At 37.4% G+C, this 19,300-nt stretch overlaps 1 long non-coding RNA gene across 4 annotated transcripts in view; it reads left to right on the plus strand.

Annotated features, from left to right (window-relative positions):
• Positions 1 to 18,600, plus strand: part of LOC123608612 — a 92,709-nt gene extending 74,109 nt beyond the window's left edge. For 3 of the 4 annotated variants that reach the window (XR_006717339.1, XR_006717335.1, XR_006717337.1), the window contains one exon: positions 12,959 to 14,067. This is a non-coding gene — a long non-coding RNA (uncharacterized LOC123608612). Of the gene's footprint in view, positions 1 to 12,958; positions 14,068 to 16,927; positions 17,070 to 18,133 lie in introns of those variants that run through there. The other variant, XR_006717336.1, reaches the window with a different exon arrangement.
• Positions 18,601 to 19,300: the final 700 nt, after the last annotated feature.

The raw sequence follows: 19,300 nt of genomic DNA on the forward strand, positions 1-19,300 counted from the left end.
ATTTCTCCATAACAAAATTTTCTACTTGTAGCAATACAGTATCTCTGCCTATGCTGGTACCTTCCACTCTTCTCCCTGAAAATCCATGTCTATAAAATCCCTTTTAAAATGTATCAGGACAGGGGCGCCTGGGTGGCGCAGTCGGTTAAGCGTCCGACTTCAGCCAGGTCACGATCTCGCGGTCCGTGAGTTCGAGCCCCGCGTCAGGCTCTGGGCTGATGGCTCAGAGCCTGGAGCCTGTTTCCGATTCTGTGTCTCCCTCTCTCTCTGCCCCTCCCCCGTTCATGCTCTGTCTCTCTCTGTCCCAAAAATAAATAAACGTTGAAAAAAAAAATTAAAAAAAAAATGTATCAGGACATAGATCAATGGAACAGAGTAGAGAACCCAGAAATGGACCCAAGATGTATGGCCAACTAATCTTCGACAAAGCAGGAAAGAATATCCAATGGGAAAAAGTCTCTTCCGGCAAATGGTATTGGGAAAACTGGTTTCCAAACCAATGGAAATGGAACTGGACCACTTTCTTATTCCATACACAAAAATAAACTCAAAATGGATGAAATACCTAATGTGAGACAAGAAACCATTAAAATCTTAGAGGAGAACACAGATAGAAACCTCTTTGGTGGCTAGAGCAACTTCTTACCAGAAATGTCTCCTGAGGCAAGGAAAACAAAAGCAAACATTAACTATTGGGACTTCATCAAGATAAAAAGCTTCTGCACAGTGAAAGAAACAACCAACAAAACTAAAAGGCAACCGATGGAATGAGAGAAGATATTTGCAAATGACATATCAGATAAAGGGTTAGTATCCAAAATCTATAAAGAATTTATCAAACTCAGTACCCCCAAAAACCAAATTATCCAGTTAAGAAATGGGCAAAAGATGTGAATAGACACTTTTTCAAAGAAGACATCCAGATGGCTAACAGACGTATGAAAAGATGCTCAACATCACTCATCATCAGGGAAATACAAATCAAAACCACAATGAAATAACACCTCACACCTGTCAGAATGGCTAAAATTAACAACTCAAGAGACAACAGATATTGGTGAGGCTGCGAAGAAAGGAGAACACTTTTGCACTGTTGGTGCGAATGCAAACTGGTACAACCACTCTGGAAAACAGTATGGAGATTGCTCAAAAAGTTAGAAATAGAACTATCCTATGACCCAGCAATTGCACTACTGGGTATTTATCCAAAGGATACAAAAATGCTGATTCGAAGGGAAACATGCACCTCAATGTTTATAGCAGTGCTATCTACAATAGCCAAATTATGGAAAGAGCTCAAATGTCCATTTACTGATTAATGGATAAGACAATGTGTATACACACACACACACATTTGCTTATCCATATATATATATATATATATATACATATATATATATACATATATATATATACATATATATATGTTTACACACACACACATACACACACACAATGGAATATTACGTGGTGACCAAAAAGAATGAAATCTTGCCATTTTCAGCAATGTAGATGGAACTAAAGTGTATTATGCTAAGCAAAATAAGTCAGTTAGAGAAAGACAAATATCATATTTCACTCATAAGTGGAATTTAAGATACAAAACAAATGAACATAGGGGAAGAAAAAGAAAAATAAGATAAAAACAGAGTAGGAGGAAACCATAATAGACTCTTAAATATAGAGAACAAACTGAGGATTGTTGGAGGGGCGGTGGGCGGAGGGATGGATTAAATGGGTGATGAGCATTAAGGAGGGCACTTTTTGGGATGAGCACTGGGTGTTATTTGTAAGAGATAAATCACTAAATTCTACTCCTGAAACCAATACTACACTATATGCTAACTAACTTGAATTTAAATTTTAAAAAAGATGAGAAAAAAATTTTTTAAAAATAAAATGTGAGAGAAACTGTCTCTATTCAGGAAATCTTTTCTTATTGAATTTGTCCTAACTTGATTACTTTTTTTTAGGTAAATCAGCTATTGTGCATTTGTTTTTAAGATAGTACTTTATGGTCATTGTCATATAATACCCTTATAATCCTTTGCAAATTTTTTTCTATTGAAGCATTCTTCTGTATCTAGAGGACAAATTCTCAGGGTGCAGAGGCTAGGGCTTTACAATTTTTGTTTCCTGCAAGACAACTGGAATAGTGAATCTATGCTAATCAAGCAGCTGAAAATATATAGAATGGGTAAACCAAGAATGCTGTGAAAAAAACTAAACAGAGATATTTCGGTAAAGTTCTGACCCCTTGTCTGCCAGTTGAATCAAATCTCTCCTGATGATGTCTGATCAGCTGTGCTGGCTATATCCAAACTATTGCAATAATGTGGGTTTGAATGAAAATGTGTCTTGGCTATCTGTGCCTCATTTTGCATTCTGGACTAACTAGTTTTCAGAGACAGGAACCCTAGACAGTTGACCCAACTTCACATTCCATACTGGCTTGCTGACCACTCTTTAGGCACCAACTGATACTTTTCTATTGCTTCTCTGTATTGGATTTTTTGGTAATTGGGTATTGTGTTATTTTGAATTATTTTTATGTCCTCCAGTGTCAGTTCTAAAATCATATGTGTTCTAGGGCTAGACAATATTTCAATGTGAACCATGACTTACAATCTTAGAAACTCTTTATAATGCACAAGCTGAAAGTTAGTTGTTTTGTTGTTATTATTGTGGTTTTTACATATTTAGGCTGCTTTCTTTTTCAGTTGGTCCGTTATGAAATGTGACATTTGACAAAGGGTCACTATTAGTCAGAAAGTTTAGGCCAGGGAGTTAATATGGCTAGGTGCTTATTCTTTCCAGGAATATGAGTTTTTGAAAGGGAGATTCAGGGAACAACTGCTTATACAAAAGAACAATCTAAAGGAAAAAAATTGGGGCGTAAGGAAGGAAGCTACCTAATAGACATTTTTTTATTTCTACCCTGAGTGAGGTTTTTCTCCACAGACTTGTGCTTGTGTTTCATGGATTTGCTACTGCTGTGGCATTCTGCTGGCGGTGAGGGAGAGTACTGGATTAATGCCTGTGCTTATCTCATCCCCTACATGTTTGATGTGAAACATTGTTCTTGGGATGACATTTTACAGGAGTTACACCAGCTGCCGGCATATTTTTACACTCTATATCCTGCTGTTAACTTAGAAGAAAAATAACCTAAAATAGTGGGAATTAGAAAGGTGTCCTTTGCTAGTGACAAAAGGGCCAAAGGTGGACTAGGCTCAGGTAGTCCAAAATAGCTATCTTGCTTTTGTTTTGTTTTATTTCTGCTCTTTTTTCCCTGTTCCTTGAGTTGTGCTATGGCCATGCCAGGATTCCAAGTTCTTAAAATCCTAGGAGGCACAAGAAAAACATTTCTTCTCTGTTTATTATGCACTTTGTATAAATCTTGGGAGCACTGTTTGTAGAATAGTTTCCAAATATGAAGCTTGTAAGCAAATTAGAAATTGCTGGAGCTGATCACATATGGTCCTTTCTGTAGTGAGTGTGTCTGTGTCATCAGAGAATAGAGAAATGTAGAAGCACCTGATTCACTTCCATTTCACTCCAGGTAGACGCTATTCCTACCACAATATAAAGATGTGGTGTTGTCACCTGGTATCTTTTGGATGTGAAATAGAAATCTAGCCACAGTTTAAGCATGTGCATCTAGCATGTTTGCTGGATGACCTTATGCCCACTGGAATCTTTCATAACTCATCCTAGACTTGTTTAGAAACCTAGCTTCTCTGTATCAGTGATGTAAAACCAGCAGATGACTATTTGCAAAGCGAGGGAAATAATCCACAATTCAGCATCTTGGACTTAGAATATTGCCTTTCTCCTCCTTTGACTCTCAATCAGGTCCTTTCAGTTGTTGCTTGGTTAGAGAACTGCTTGACCTGAGTAATGCAGATCTTCCTTGCCAGGAAATCCCATAAATTCATCTTTGTTTCAAATTGCTATTAGGCAGTCTTTGTTTCTCATTGTCTAACACAAGATAAGTATAATTGCTCAACTAGATGGCAGAGACAGGGTTATAAATACAAGAAGGATGTTTGACTTCATTTCTCATTGTTAAAGTAATTATACCTACTTCTCTGGATTGCTGTGAAGTCCAAATAAATTAATACAAGTAAAGTGACAGGGCCTGATACATAGTAAAGATTAGCTATTATTATAAATTCTGTAATTTAAGAATATTAGCATCATTTTCCAGTGTCTGAGGACAAATCCAGACTATGCCTGACAAATACACAGACTACCGGAAACCACTGGCTATGGGTTTAATGAAAAGAAACTTTAATCTATAAGTCAACTTTTAGGACTTCTAAAATTGAAATTTAAACTAATAATAGTTTTAATGCCAAATACTTGAATAAAGAGTCCAGGTATTCGCCACTTTAAACAATTTCAGTCAGGGAGAAGATTTGTATAACATGCAAAGTTCTTGGGACCGTAAGGTAAGTGTGTGTGTGTGTGTGTGTGTGTGTGTGTGTGTGTGTGTGTGAAAAATTAAATGCACAATAGAGGAATCCTCTATTTATAGAAAGTCCTATTAATTTGTTAATTGATTCAGTACCTGGGATCAAAACAACAAGGCACCCAAAAGGAAGGCAGTTTAATAAGACTGAAATATTCTAATAAAGTCACTTGAAACTTTTTGGCTGTGGCTTCCAGTAGCATATCGAAATGGTTGGGAGAACAAATCAGTGTTGGGAAACATCAAAATGTTCTGCTCTTTGGTAAAGTTGTACTTCATGCCTGCCCAGCCCCCATGCTCCTGTTGGCCGTGAGCCTCCTCCCTGCTCTACTGCACATTAGTTACTGCTTTGTTGGCACAGCATATTTCATAAGAGCACTGCTGCCAGAAACACTGGGTGAAAGACATTGATACCAACTAATATTATAACCAGCAGTTCACACATACATTCACAGCACATAGTTTAATGGAAAACTTGCCTAAATAAGATTGTGCTTTAAAATTTCAATGCTACATGGATTTTAAGATTTTCTTCTTACCTCTCACTTGGTGAGTACTTGTTTGTAAACTTAGTGCCAGATGTCTCCAGACATGCCTCAGATGTCACTGTAGAAAATTCGTCTAAGGGTTACTCCTTTGTTGTGTTTCTCAAGACCCACTGATTTTTTTCTGCCCCTTGATGAGCAATTTATTAACTTAGATTAGCTATTCATAAAATAACCACTGCCTAGTCTATTGATGGAACACCTCAGGAGTTTTACATCAGAACACCAGGACTATCAAAACAAGAAAGATAAGAAACCTGTTTTCAAAGGGAAACACTGGCTGCCCTGGTGAATTAGTCTTGGCTTTGTGTTTGGAGACTTGTCTAACTAAGAAAGCAAAAGAAAGCACTGTTGCAGAGAAAAAGTAGTAAAAGAAACCTTTCCATGTTTCCCTCTGTGGTATTCAGAACTACTTCATAAAATGAAGTGCTCAAAATACAAAACTTATTTGGCTACCACTGTGTTAATATTCTCAAGAGGTCTCTTTTTTGCTGTTTTAATGTATATAAGATATAGAATCAACTGCAGTTCCTCATCTAAACCATAAAATACAGAAAATGATTTAAGTGACTATTTCCTCAATCTCTTCAAAGATGGCACACAACTAGGGCCTCTGTAGCTGCATAGGAGAGATGTTTGTTTATTACATACAGTGGATGCCATAGTCAATAGAAATAAATTCTCTCAAACTTGGTACAAATGACTGATAGACTTTCAAGTATGCCATTGAATATGATCTTTAGGATATAATTATGGTCAATAAAAGTTTAAATAAGGGTCAAAAAGCTTCAGAGCTGGAAATAGTCAAACCAATACTCAAATGAAAATTCAGGACAATGCTCCCTCATATCTTGTTTGGTTATTTTTTTCCTTTTTTAAAGATACAAGTTTATTTTGCTCTTTATTGACATATAATTTACACACAATAAAATTCATGTGTTTTAGGTGTACAGTTTAATGAATTTTGACAAATCTATATAGTCATGTAACTACAACCAAAGTCAAGATCTGGGATAATTTTTTATAAGCCTTTTTAGTAAACTCTTTCCCCTGTCCAGCTACCAATAACCACTGATCCGATTTCTGTTTCTGTAATTTTTTTCCTTTTTTATAATAACATATTAATTAAATCATTCAGTATGTAGTCTCTAGAGTCGAACCTTTTTCTCTTAGCATAATGCTCTTGAGATTCGTCCATGTTGGTGCATGTATCTGTAGTTTTTTTCTTTTTTATTACCATGTGGCTCTAACATAATTTATCTATTGACTAGTTGGTGAAAATTTGGTTTTGTTTTTGGCTTTTAGTATTTATGAATTAAGTTGTTGTAAATATTTATATGCAGGTCTTTGTGTGAACATAGGTTTTCATGTCTCTAAGGGTAACCTACATGTAAGTTTACATCTACCAGAAACTGTCAAACTTGTTTCCAAAGTAGAATTCTCACCAGCAAAATAGAAGTGTTCTAGCCTCTTTGTTTCCTCATCAGCATTTGATATTGTCATATATGGTAAAAGCCATTCAGATATAGTTTGACTAAGTGGTGGTTGTAAGCTTTGATTGATCTCAGATAGAACTAAATTGCTCTCACCCTCATCCACTCAGTGAGATTATATAAGATTATAAACCTCTTGCAATGGGAAAGAAAAGCCAAAGAATTAAAAGAATTCTGTGATTTTTTTCTCCATTATTGCACTTTGATATATATATATATATATATATATATATATATATATATATATATATTTAATTTGAGTCATTCTAGTAGATGCGTAGTGGTCTCTCATTGTGTCTTTCAAGTTTTAATAGTTACGTTTATTAAGATCAGTTATGAAAGACACATCAAATAATTGACACTTTCTGTCGTTTTGTTAGACTTGGACATTGGCTCTTTACCATGTTCTCCTACCAATGTTGCACCACTAGGCTGTCGCTAATCATATATTATGACTATGCAATACTCAAGTATACATGGCTTTAGCAGGCACAGAATCTTTGCTTTCTAGCCAGATTGAAATCTTGCTCACACAGGATATGTAATGAAATCATTAAAAGCTTTTGCTCTTTTTTTTTCCTCATACAGTGTGGCAGGGTAATCCCTACCTGGGGAATGTTTCTGCTCATCATCTCCAAAACTGAAAGGTAGTCAATTATTTTATGCAACCCTCCAAACCAGTCTCACATAGAAAATTGGCTTTTGCTGCAGCAAGATGGGAATAAAAGTTTCTAGAGCTATAGCAGCAATTTACTTTTATCCTTACAGAAGTTAGGCATCTTTCCTTTTGATTATTTGTTGGGCCCTGTGATCACTTGCTCTTATTACCCTTTGTCTTGCTGTTACTGAGTTTTGACGTGGACTGAGGCCATCCCTCATCTTTCCTATGTAGTAGTAGTATGAGTGAGACCTAGTGAGTGGGGCTCTGGTCCTTCCTTTCTAGTTTCAACTAGACCGGAACCTTCTCTGCTTCACAAGTATAGCAGCTCCTTCATGACTTCATTACTTTTTTTTTTTTTTTTTTTTTTTTTTTAAATCCCTGCTGGGAATCTCTTTGCTCTCCTTCTCTGCCTGGGAATTTCTTACTTGTCTTTCAAGATCAGATCAAATGTTACCTCCTTTAAGATCCCAAACTCCCTGAGTCCTATTAGTCACACCCACTGAACTCTGCTTTTGTTTTGTTAGAAAATCAATCACATTGGCATGTGATTATCTATTCAGATATATGTATCTCCCCTGGATTCTGAACTCTTACCAGGCAAGAACCACATGTTAATTATGTTAACACATTATACACAATAAATATTTTTGACTGACTCTGAGCATTTCATATAGCTATATTTAAATGTAGAGATTTTCTTCAGCTTAGAAAGGGAATGATTGAAGCAACTGCTAAACAGAAATTTTTGTTTAATAAAAGACATTCACATATAGTTTGGCTAAGTGGTGGGTGTAAACTTTGATTGACCTCAGATAGAACTATATTCCTCTCACCCTCATCCACTCAGTGAATTATAAAACTCTTGCAATGGGAAAGAAAAGTCAAAGAATTAAAAGAATTCTGTGATTTTTGTCTCCATTATTGCACTTTGATATATATACACATATATATATATATGTATATATATATATATATATGTTATTGCTTTAGCCATGTCAGCAAAATAATTAAGGCTATGAGACTAAACAAACAATATTTTAGTATGACTATATCCCATGCAATATTTGGGAAATACTTATACTTAAAAAAAAGTTTTTTGTTTATCTAAAATTCAAATTTAACTAGATGTCCTGTATCTTATAGGGCAAACCTAGTCAAAGAAAAACCTCTTCATCTTGTATACTGGAATGACTGATAGGAATAGTCAGTGTTCTTGGAAGTCAGTTCAGAAATATATAATGGACACTGTGAGGCTATTATTCCCCCAGACTGGCAAGTATGGGTCAATTCGGGTGGATGATCCTCTTGGCCAGTGTAGAGTACAAGACCATGAAGAGAACCGAGACAGAAACAAAGGAGAAAAGTAAATTCCTGGTGCTGTGGCCATTTGGGTCATGTAGAGGTCTGTATCTATCTTAGATTAAAGAAGGCTTCATATATATACTAATCTTCTTATGAGAGATCTATCTTTTTCCTTTGAATGTGGGAATCCACGTAACTGCTTTAACCAATAAAATAATAGTAGATGTACCACTGTACCAATTTCTGAGCCAAGGCCCTGAGAGTCTCCATTTCTACTTCCCATCACTTAGAACACTCTTTTAGGGAACCACAAGCTTCCATCCAAGAGTTCTAGTTTCCCTGACACTGTCATGCTAGACAGGCCTTGTGTGGGAACTTGTGTTGACAGATCCAGCTAAGCCCACCCTTTCTGCCATCCCCATCAAGCCACATGACAGTGAAACTGTTTTGGACCCCTTGCCTCTGCCCTGGACCCACCTGAGAGTTGGATATCACCAAGTGAACTCCTTCAATACCACAGGGAACAAAAGAAACACCCAGCTAAGCCCAGCCTGAATTTCTGACCCATAACATCTGGAGGTACAATAAAATGGTTTCCTTTTTAAGCTGCCAAGTTTCCAATGGTTTTATAACACATCAATAGATAAACAGAACAATGAATACAAACAGTGAGTTCCCTGACCCTGTGGTGACTTTGTGAAGAAAGGGAGGCTTTCAATCATGGAGTATTCAAACTTCTCCATTTGTTTGTTTGTTTGCAAGGAGATCTTGTTTGGAATGAAATCTCAACAGAACACTACAAGTAATAGAGCTCAAAGCCAAACTGCCTCAGCTGAAGCATAGCTAGGAGCTCAGAGTGACCACTTCTCTGCCCATCTCTTTTCCCAAACGCATCAGAAACCAGGAGATGCTCTGCAGTGCAGCTGAAAAGAATTGTGAGATATAGCTGAGACCTAACCTAGGAGGCAGGTTAACAATGAGGAAATATGCAAATTTGGGACTAGGTGCAGGGAACACACCATAGGAGACCAACACTATCAGTATGAGATAAAGCCAGAGTGCAGAGTGCAGTAAGAAATCCACAGCATTTGCTATAAAAACAAAAAACAAAAAACAAAACAAAACAAAAAAAAACCTTCTGTAAGTAGAGGGAGAGGCTGAGAGAATGCAGAGAGAATCTGAAAAGCCCCATAGAGGGTGTCATTGGGAATCCCAAAGGTGGATGATGCAAGAAAGGGGCTGACACTCCAACCTAAGCCACTCAGGGCCAAAGACTTTACTAATTTCTCTGTGAGGAAAGATTAAATAAAGCCACACCTGGGTTACATATGCTGTAAGTGATACTTATCTAACTTCATTATCCAGTAATTCTGTCTCCAGTTTTACTTTGGTTCTTCTCAAATAAGGTCATTTATTTTCTGAAATGTTACTCATAACATCTCTTTTTAGATATTGTTGGATGAAATTTGCCCAAACCTGGGTGGTCTCAAAAGATTATCTAGTTATCTTCTTGGTACCTAAGGAGGGACTATATATGAGTCAACAAAGCCCCTGAGTAACAGATGCTAGTAAGAGAACAGATACCCAACAAGGGACTCACCCAGCTTGGACATTGCCAAGAAAGCCTTTCACATGCAGTCAACTGATCAGAAAACCATTGGTTTATTTAAAGTGAGGCATACCCGCATTAGAAAGGTGTTGTCCTGTTTTAGAATTAAAGTCTAGCATATTTATTCTGTAATATACTTGAAAAATAATTTTATTTAATGAATATGGATGATGATTATAATAACTTAGTCATATTACATGAACTCTTCTTCCGAGGAAGGGCAAAGCTTTTAAATAAGCCACTTCTAAAAACCATCACATCCTACTGCATGCAGCAACAATCAGAGAAGCCCTAACTTGGCAAGTTACTGTATTAACTTAATAAGCTGAGTGAATTCTGAGGTTAGCTGAGACAGGCCCCTTGGAGGACCTTACACGAGTTTTATTAGGAAACAAAGAGCACATATAAAGGTTTGGTAATATTTGTACCCTGGTATTATTCATAATATACATTCACAGTCTGGAACATTAATGCTTCCTTCAGAGCCAATAATGCTGTGTGCTGGAAAGCAGATCAGCAGTAGCTCAAATTTATTCAGAATCTATAATGCTGACTACTTGACAACAGAAAAAACAGTCATGAAATGCTATCGTGGAGCGGTCAGTTATTATAACAATAGCTCAGTGACTTGACATTTTCAGCAGTAAAATATCTAGGCATATGAACTTTAAAAAAATCACAGCAATTTTTAGTCATGGCAGCAGAATACATTTGTAACCATGAGACTATTCATTTTCTCGCCTGTTAACCTTCCTGTTGGAGCAATTGCTCCCCTGGCTGGTTCGTTTGATGATGAAGTGATCAATTTCTGGACACGTAGCAAGTCACTGTGTGTTTGAAACTTTCCAGAGCAAGAGTGGGCAATTATTTTGACTTCAAGCACAAGTTGGTATATATGGCTAAATGCAAAGAACTCCCTGTGGGGAACTAGTACTTCTTTGCTAATGTGTCAGAACACACCAGTCAGACATAACTTAATGGTAATAGCTCAGTGAATTTTTAGAAACAGTGCTTCTGGACTGATTGACTCTATTCTTCCTCCTACATCTCTTGGATCCAGAGGGCCATAATCTCATAGAGACAGACATTCATGGTTCTGTTCAAAGACAGGATCAATTGCTGTGTTGCAGACACCTCTTCACTTTGGTCACTTGTTCTCTCATACATGCTATGATAACCCAGGGCCACAGGGTAAGGTGGAAAGATACCAGATCTGGAGTCAAGAGCCCTAAATTTGAAATCAGTCTTCCCCTTGCATGATGGATGGTTGACATATCACTCGGCACTTGGTTTCTTGGCTTCCTTGTTGAGTAAGAGTGAGGGTTATGAACCTGTACTCAGTAGTTGGACTGTCTGGGTTTTCTGTGTTTGTTTTCCCTGTCAGGGAAATGATGGTATTGATGGCTAACTCTATAGCACTTACTTTGTGCTAGACTATTTCCTAAGTGCTTTCCATATGTATTAACTAATTTAATTCTACTCTTAGAATTTATATCACCTCTCAAAGTGTGCCCCAGTGCCCTGCTTGGGAGAGAAGGATGCAAGTGGGACCTCAAGGCTGGGAATTATGATTCTTCAGTGGCATTTTTGGAGGTCCCTGGTTGGCCCTGAGGGTGGTACAAAGGCTGGTTGGCTATGCAGTGAGTCAAGGGAGAGGAGGCAGTCTTGCCAGAAGGTGCCCAAAGCTCCTGTGGTCATTTTCAGAGATACCAACAAGAAACTTTCCCTCCTACCTCACAGCTTGCCCTTCACCCCCCTCAGCCCCAAAGAGAGCCCTTCTCTGCTTATACATGCCTAACTAGCTGCCTATTGCCAAGTGTCTCCTTTTCCCTTTGAAAACTGGCCTTGATATTCATTTTCACCCAATTCTACTGGTGCCTGGGTACTTTTGGGAAAGAGCAAACATACCATCAGAGACCCTTGGGTAGAGTTCAGCACTGAGACATTTCAGATCTTCTTATCTACCCAAATACACAACAGCCTTTGGCCCAGGAAGAGCAAGGGGGTGGAGCCATGCTTTTGGTTTGCAGTAGGCACGGACTTTGAAGAAATCTCTACGGTTTGACTTCATTATTTGTTTGTCTCAGTAACTTGTTTCCATGCTGCTGCCTCTGATACCTTTACACGCTAGTTTTAAAAACTACCTCAAACTACCAAAAGTTACCAAATTTGGCAGAATGTATAGCTTCCCCCAGCTCCGCTACTAAATAGATGATGTCAGGCTCCAGACTTGACTCCCTTCAACTGCTAATAATGGATTTACAAGAAGAAAGAGACCGTCAGTTTACTTCTGCTACTCTTCTCATATATCATTTTGTGTCAGGGCTTTAATCCCCTCCCTGCTCGACACCCACCCCCACCCCCACCCCCAATAGGCTTGCTTCCTGGTCTGAGGAAAATTGACTTTTATAGTTCATCTGCCTTTCCCTGGTCCTCCACTGACCCTTCAGTCCATGTTGAGCAACAGAACTTCTAGAAATTTCCATGGATTTTCAGGATTTGGAGCATTTTGGAGAAGTGGGAGGTAAACTGAGGTCTGGACAGGTACCTGTTTGTTTCCTTGCTTGCCTATGCATGCAGAAGATATCTGATGCCTATCTTCAAAGAAGTGTTCACCCAATCACAGAGTGTTGGGTTAGCAAAGACACTTTCTAGTGGGACAAGTTCCTGTAATTTTTAACCTTTGGCTCCCAGAGTACATTGTCACTAAGGGATTGAACTTTGAGGTCAATGCTTTATGTTGTTTCTTATAACAAGGGGCATTTTGTTAATAGTTGTAGCTTATTACAGTAAATGATCTGGTTACAAGTATCAGGAGCTACAAAGAGAAATAAACCACAGTACCACACTTCATTTTTCATTTTTGTTTTTCAGATGCATGACTGGAGAAAATGAGATGATTCCTTTTATATTTTTCTTTTTAATTTTTTTCTTTACAATCCAGGCCTTCATTGCCTGTTGGTACCTGTTCAACACCAACAGCCAACAATTACCACTCTTTTTTCTGGCTCAAGTACTTATTTTTTTAGCTTTTTTTGGTTGTCGTTGTTAAGGAAGTGTGTTTATAGTTCACATTTTAGAGTTGCAAGGAACCGTAAAGGTCATAGAGTTCAACCATCCAATTTGACCATGAAGAAATTGAGGCTCTGAAGTGAAGTGCTTCATTCCAGTTTCTACAGCTCATCTCTAGCAGAGGTGAGAGAGGACCCTCACTCCAGACGAGGTGCTCTTTTCTGTGCACGTTGTTATTCCCCTTTCTATTTTCCCACCTATTTATAGTACCCTTCCTCTGGGCTCTCTAGGACATAAGATTATAGGACATACAGTTCCAAGAATCCCTGTTTATGTTTTGTTAGCAGATGGCCTTCAAATACTAACCTTTGGTTGCCTTAAAGAATAGCCCATATCTTATTGATAGAAGTTCTTTATGCTGATCTTTATTTAATTCACTGTTTCCCAGGATCCTCATCCTTTCCAGCTGGTTATTAATTATCAGGCAATATCCTCTTGAGCTGTCTCTATTTTTAATTACCTTATTAATTGTATTCACAAAAATTGATCTCTCTGACATTCTAAGTCTGACTCACTGAGGAAATAAGTCTAATATTCACAAGGGACTTCAACAATCTCACTACCTTAACTTATTATTTCCATTATGCAGACTGTTATCACCAGAAGCCAGATGTGACTGCCTAGTTGAATGGGCCTTTATCCTAATCATAATTACAATGTTCTTTAAGGATTCTCTGTGGCTCACCTTTCTTGCTTACTCAGACACACATGATACTTATCAGTTCATTTCTACCCTACCTTCACTCTTTATTTAACATAGAAGGAATTTCCTCCCTCATATTACCCTTGTGGTAATCTTTTATTTGCAATTCAAAGTAATTACGGTGAGTAAAAATGAATGTATTTTTTAGTTCTTCATTTTTTACTGTAACACTGCACCCTAAGGGCCTGATGACCAATTAAACATTTAAAAACAACTTTTTTTGTCAAGTTTTTATATACAAAGATTGTTTCTTAATATGTGCTATTTAAGGACTCTTTTTTCCTTCACAGCAAGGTATGCTACTGTTAACCCCATCTTTTTGACCAGATTCCACTTAACTTTTATGAAGTGACAAGAGTAAACAGGTTCTTTGTTTGTTTGTTGGTTTTTGAGAGAGACAGAGACAGTGTGAGTGTGGGAGGGCAGAGAGAGGAAGGAGGGAGACAGAGAATGCCAAGCAGATGAAGGCTGTTGCAGGGCTTGACCACTCAAACCTGTGAGATCACGTCATGAGGCTAAAACAAGAGTGAAAGGCTTGATCAACTGAGCCACCCAGGTCCCCAAGAGTAAACAGGTTCTCACATATAAGTTGGCCATTGTTTCATACGATCCTTTGTATATTTGCATTAGAAATGGTTGATCAGTAGAAAATTAGAGCTGAAGACTAGAATCTCTATGAAAAACATATGTATTAAAGAGATAATTCCTATACAGTTTATTTGTGGTTGGCAGCAAGTCAGCTCCCATCTTTTAGAAAGAGTAATATAAATTCAAAATGCCAGTGTTTTTCATGATGAGAAAAATGGCCACCTGGATGCCACCAATGGGCAGATTTTGTTTTTGCTGGGGGTACAATGATCCAATTTGATGAGTTACATAACTGGGTCTCTCCGTGTTATCTAAAGCCTGCAGAACATTGACTGGGGTTCTACAGATACCACTATCTCAAACTACTCCTGACTGAATGCATCTTTTCACTGCCTTGCCCAGTCACTCGTCCCACCCATTCCAACAACCTGGATGTGATCCTCCTGACTCTTCCTCTCTCCCTATCACCTGCCAAGATGCTTCGTCCAATAGTAAAGTTCACTTCTGTTGACTGGCTTTTTTTTTATTATGTCTCTTCAACCCATTTCTTCTAGTGCTGCTGCTTCAGCTCAGCTCCTCATCCTTTCTTTCCCAATCTATTGCAATAATCTTCCTTCTTTCCTTCCTTCCTTTCTTCCCTCCCTCCTTCCTCTCTCCTTTTCTTTCTTTCTTTCTTTCTTTCTTTCTTTCTTTCTTTCTTTCATCTTTCTATTTAAATCCAAGTTAGTTAACATATGGTGTAGTAATGGTTTCTGGAGTAGAAGTTAGTGATTCATCACTTACATATAATACCCAGTGCTCATCACATTTAAAATAGAAAGATGAAAGAAAGAAAGATAGAAAGAAAGAGAGAAAAAAATAATTTTTTTCTTTTTCCAGCATCTGGCTCATTATCTAGCACACAGTAGATTCCCAGTGAATATTATTCAGATGAATGAAGGAATCTATGATCTGTTGAAATTCCTTCAAGTTACATTCTTATATAATTCATGATTTTATACTTACGTTCAGTTTGATCCAAAAGTCAAGGGCCAATTTGATGCCCAACCAGTGTTTTTGTCAGCCTGCCTATGAGCCTGCTCTTTCTCTGAAACAGCTGAGAATGAGGTAGAAGAGAAGCATTCATCCTGTTGTAACAATAGTGTGTCATCCAACGCAGCTTAGTATAATGGGTAAAGCAACAGTTTTAGAGTGAAACTGACCTCAGTTTAAATTTTGATTTTGCCCTTTATTCCATGTGTGACTTTGGGCGAGGTTCACTGATTTTTCTGAGCCTCAAAGTTGTCATCTGTAAATGGCAATAATGGTAACACTTGCCTTCCAAAGTTATTATGAAGATTAAATCAGGTAACATTTATAAAACACTTAATCATAGTCCTTGGCATCTAGTAAATTCTCAGTAAATGACAGCTGTTATCGTTATCAGTCCTTTTATTATATAAGCCTCTGTAGTGTATAAGTGGGGAAGGAAGTATGTAACTGCTTTCCTGTCATCAAGGGGCTCCTTTTTTCAAAGATAAGTGTCCTACCAGGGTTCTTAATCCAAACCTGAGAACACAGGCAACTATTTCAGTAACTGTTTTCTCAGTTGTCCCAAGGATGGGTACTAACTAGTGCCATGCTTTGCCTAGGAAAGATGTCAATTCATTATACAAAGTATGCCTTAGGGCATTAATTCTTTTTCTTTGAGAATGGTACAGTGATTCCCACATTCTGGCCTAAACTTAGTGGGTTCAGGCAGGAAAAGTATTTCTAGAAACAGTTATGAAGTTTATAAGACATTTAAGGACAAACAAAATAAAAGAGAAAGTTTTCTTTATATGGATCCCTTTAACTGCTTTGTGCCTCTAAGGGAGAGGAAACAATTTTGTGGTCAAAAGCCCACTGAACTACAAGTTGGAAGACTGATTTAACAACTTACTCCAGGAAAAACTAAGGATGGTTGCTTACCTAGGTACGGAGAGCTTCTATATCTTTATGATGAGGATAAGACCCATCCTGTTGACACTACCAATTCTTGAGCATTTTAAATCACATCACATACTTGAAAGTATACAGTTTATAAAGTGCTATACAGACCTAAGTTATTATGAAGACGATCATTCTGCTTTACTGCCATTCTGCTTCCTTCACCAGATGACACTAATCAGCCCGGAAGTCTATGAGCAACTCAACTGTTTCAGAAGTGAGGAAATGAGTGGCTTTAGTTAAAATTGCCCAACTTTTATCTGGTCTTTTCCTGTCTTTCATTCTTGTGCTGCTGAGCTTCCCTTGGCCTTTTTATTGACTATTAAAGATTTATTCATGTGATACCAATTTCTATTTCTAACTGCTTTTCTGAAAATTGTTAAAAACTCAAAGCACCTGTCATCTCTGTCAGGCCACTTAACCAACCTCTCAGACCACAGGGAATATCCCAGAAAGCCTAGATGAGTCTTTTAATGTGCTGAATGGAGTCATCTTTTGATTCATCTTTGCAGGTTGGAAACATGAGTCACTTTCGCTATTATTTCCTTTTTTTGGATGTGAACTACCTACTTTAAAAAATGGAGTCTTTATTTGCTACTAGATTTCTCTTCTGGACATTTGTGTACTTCTCTATTCAGAGCATCAGAAACCAAGGTAGATTCCAGGCCAATTATCTTAATGGAGAGCAAGTTAACATTTCATCAATGTTTATCACTAACCCACTACTGGAGAAAAAGTTATATTACCTCCAACAGCATTCCAAACCCTCTAACTTAAGACTAGAGTTAGCTTTTACCTATACCCAGAAATAATTTGGTTCTCTATTTCTAGCCAAATTGTTCTACACTCACTAACTCTCAAACATGCCATTTTCTGCTCCTTCTTTTTTACTTCTCCTGGCTCTCCTCTTGGTACCCTTTACCTTTTCTCTCTCACTGTGGTAAGATGAAACAAAACAAGAAGCCATCAATTAAAACTCTGCCTCCTTAATGTTTCCTCGTTCCCCCCGATCCCGTTTGAGATCCTTTTTCTCTTTCCCCAATACTAATTATTGATCATATTATACATTTTAGGAATTGTTGCTAAAAGCTTATCTGTATTTTATTTGGTGACTTTTAAAAATAGCTTCATGAGTTCTTTTTCTCCAACCCAAATGGTAGGAACAATATCTTATTGGTACAGAATTTTACCTAGACTTGTAATTATTATCCAAGAATATTATTATTACTATTTACTTTATATTATTAATAATATTTTTAAAAAATTTTTTAATGATTATTTATTTTTGAGAGAGAGAGACAGAGGCAAGCAGGGGAGGGGCAGAGAGAGAGGGAGACACAGAACCCGAAGCAGGCTCCAGGCCTTGAGCTGTCCACACAGAGCCTGATGTGGGCTTGAACCCACAAACTGTGTGATCATGAACTGAGTCAAAGTCTGGCACTTAACCGACTGAGACACCCAGGTGCTGTATTATTAATATTATTATTAATAATACCCATGGATTCACTGATAATAACTGAGGGTCCAGTGGAGAGTATGAATTCTTCTTGGACTCACAACTGGCCTCACTATTGCACTAATGGGAGAAATGTTCAGAAACAATGTGACAACATGTGTATGATTAAATTGGTGAAAGCTGTGAATTTTAAAATTGTATGAATGTCAGCATATTATCTCTTTTAATATTTTGACTCAACCACAAAGCTTTCTCTCATTAGATGACTTCAACTTATTATGAAACAGAATCAATCCCCTTCTGGCTCCCTCAGGAAAAACCTGAACAAACAGATGGGCCTTCCTTGGAATGTTGACCAACAAGAACCCTGCATCTGCTGACGGAGGTTGTAAATTTTACTGGTGGCCCCTCTAGAACATAGGCTCCACCGCCTAGTTGCCCTGGGGAGCTGCAGTTAAAAATAACAAAGCCAGAGCCTATCTTTATTGTGCTGTTGCCCTTCTTTCAGAGGCCCAGTAACCAGCAATGCTAACACTGTAAGTTGAGGTCTAGTCTTCATGCCCCTGAAATTTTCTGCTCCCAACAATAGCTGCAGTGGTTACTGTCAAGGTTTAACAACTTCAACTACATCAAAGTAAAAAGCTTCTGCACAGTAAAGGAAAACTATCAATGGAATGAAAAGGCAACCCACAGAATGTGAGAAAATATTTGTAAATCATGTATGTGATAAGGAGCTCATATCCCTAATACATAAAGAACTCATACAACTCAATAGCAAAAAAAAAAAAAAAAAAAAAAAAAAAAAAAAAAACCCAAAAAAACACAAAAAAACAACAACAAAAAAAAAAAACCCATGTAATTAAAAACGAGGCAGGAGAACTGAATAGAAATTCTTTCAAAGAAAACACTTACCTAGCAGTAAGTGACCACTAGGTGTTAGGATAAAGTGCTCAACATCACTAATTATCAAGAAAATACAAATCAAACCCGAAATCAGATATCACCTTACACTTGTCAGAATGACTATCATCAAAAAGACAAGAGATAACAACTACTGACAAGGATGTGGAGAAAAGGGAACTCTTGTACACTGCTGCCAGGAATATACATTGGTACAACCATTATGGAAAACAATATGGAGTTTCCTCAAAGAATTAAAAATAGAACTACTATAAGATCCAGCAACCCCAATACTTCTGGGTATTTTCCAAATGAAATCACTGTCTCAAAAAGACATGTTATCCCTACGTCTGTTCCAGCATTGTTGACAATCGCTAAGACGTGGAAACAACCTAAATGTCCATCCACAGATATAAATGGACAAATTGTGTTTATATATAATATATTATATATATAAATATTATATTAATATTAAATATAAACATAATATATTATATATAAATGTTATATTTATTATATATATGTATAT

This window comes from Leopardus geoffroyi, chromosome A1 (assembly GCF_018350155.1).
Source record: "Leopardus geoffroyi isolate Oge1 chromosome A1, O.geoffroyi_Oge1_pat1.0, whole genome shotgun sequence".
Taxonomy (NCBI): domain Eukaryota; kingdom Metazoa; phylum Chordata; class Mammalia; order Carnivora; family Felidae; genus Leopardus; species Leopardus geoffroyi.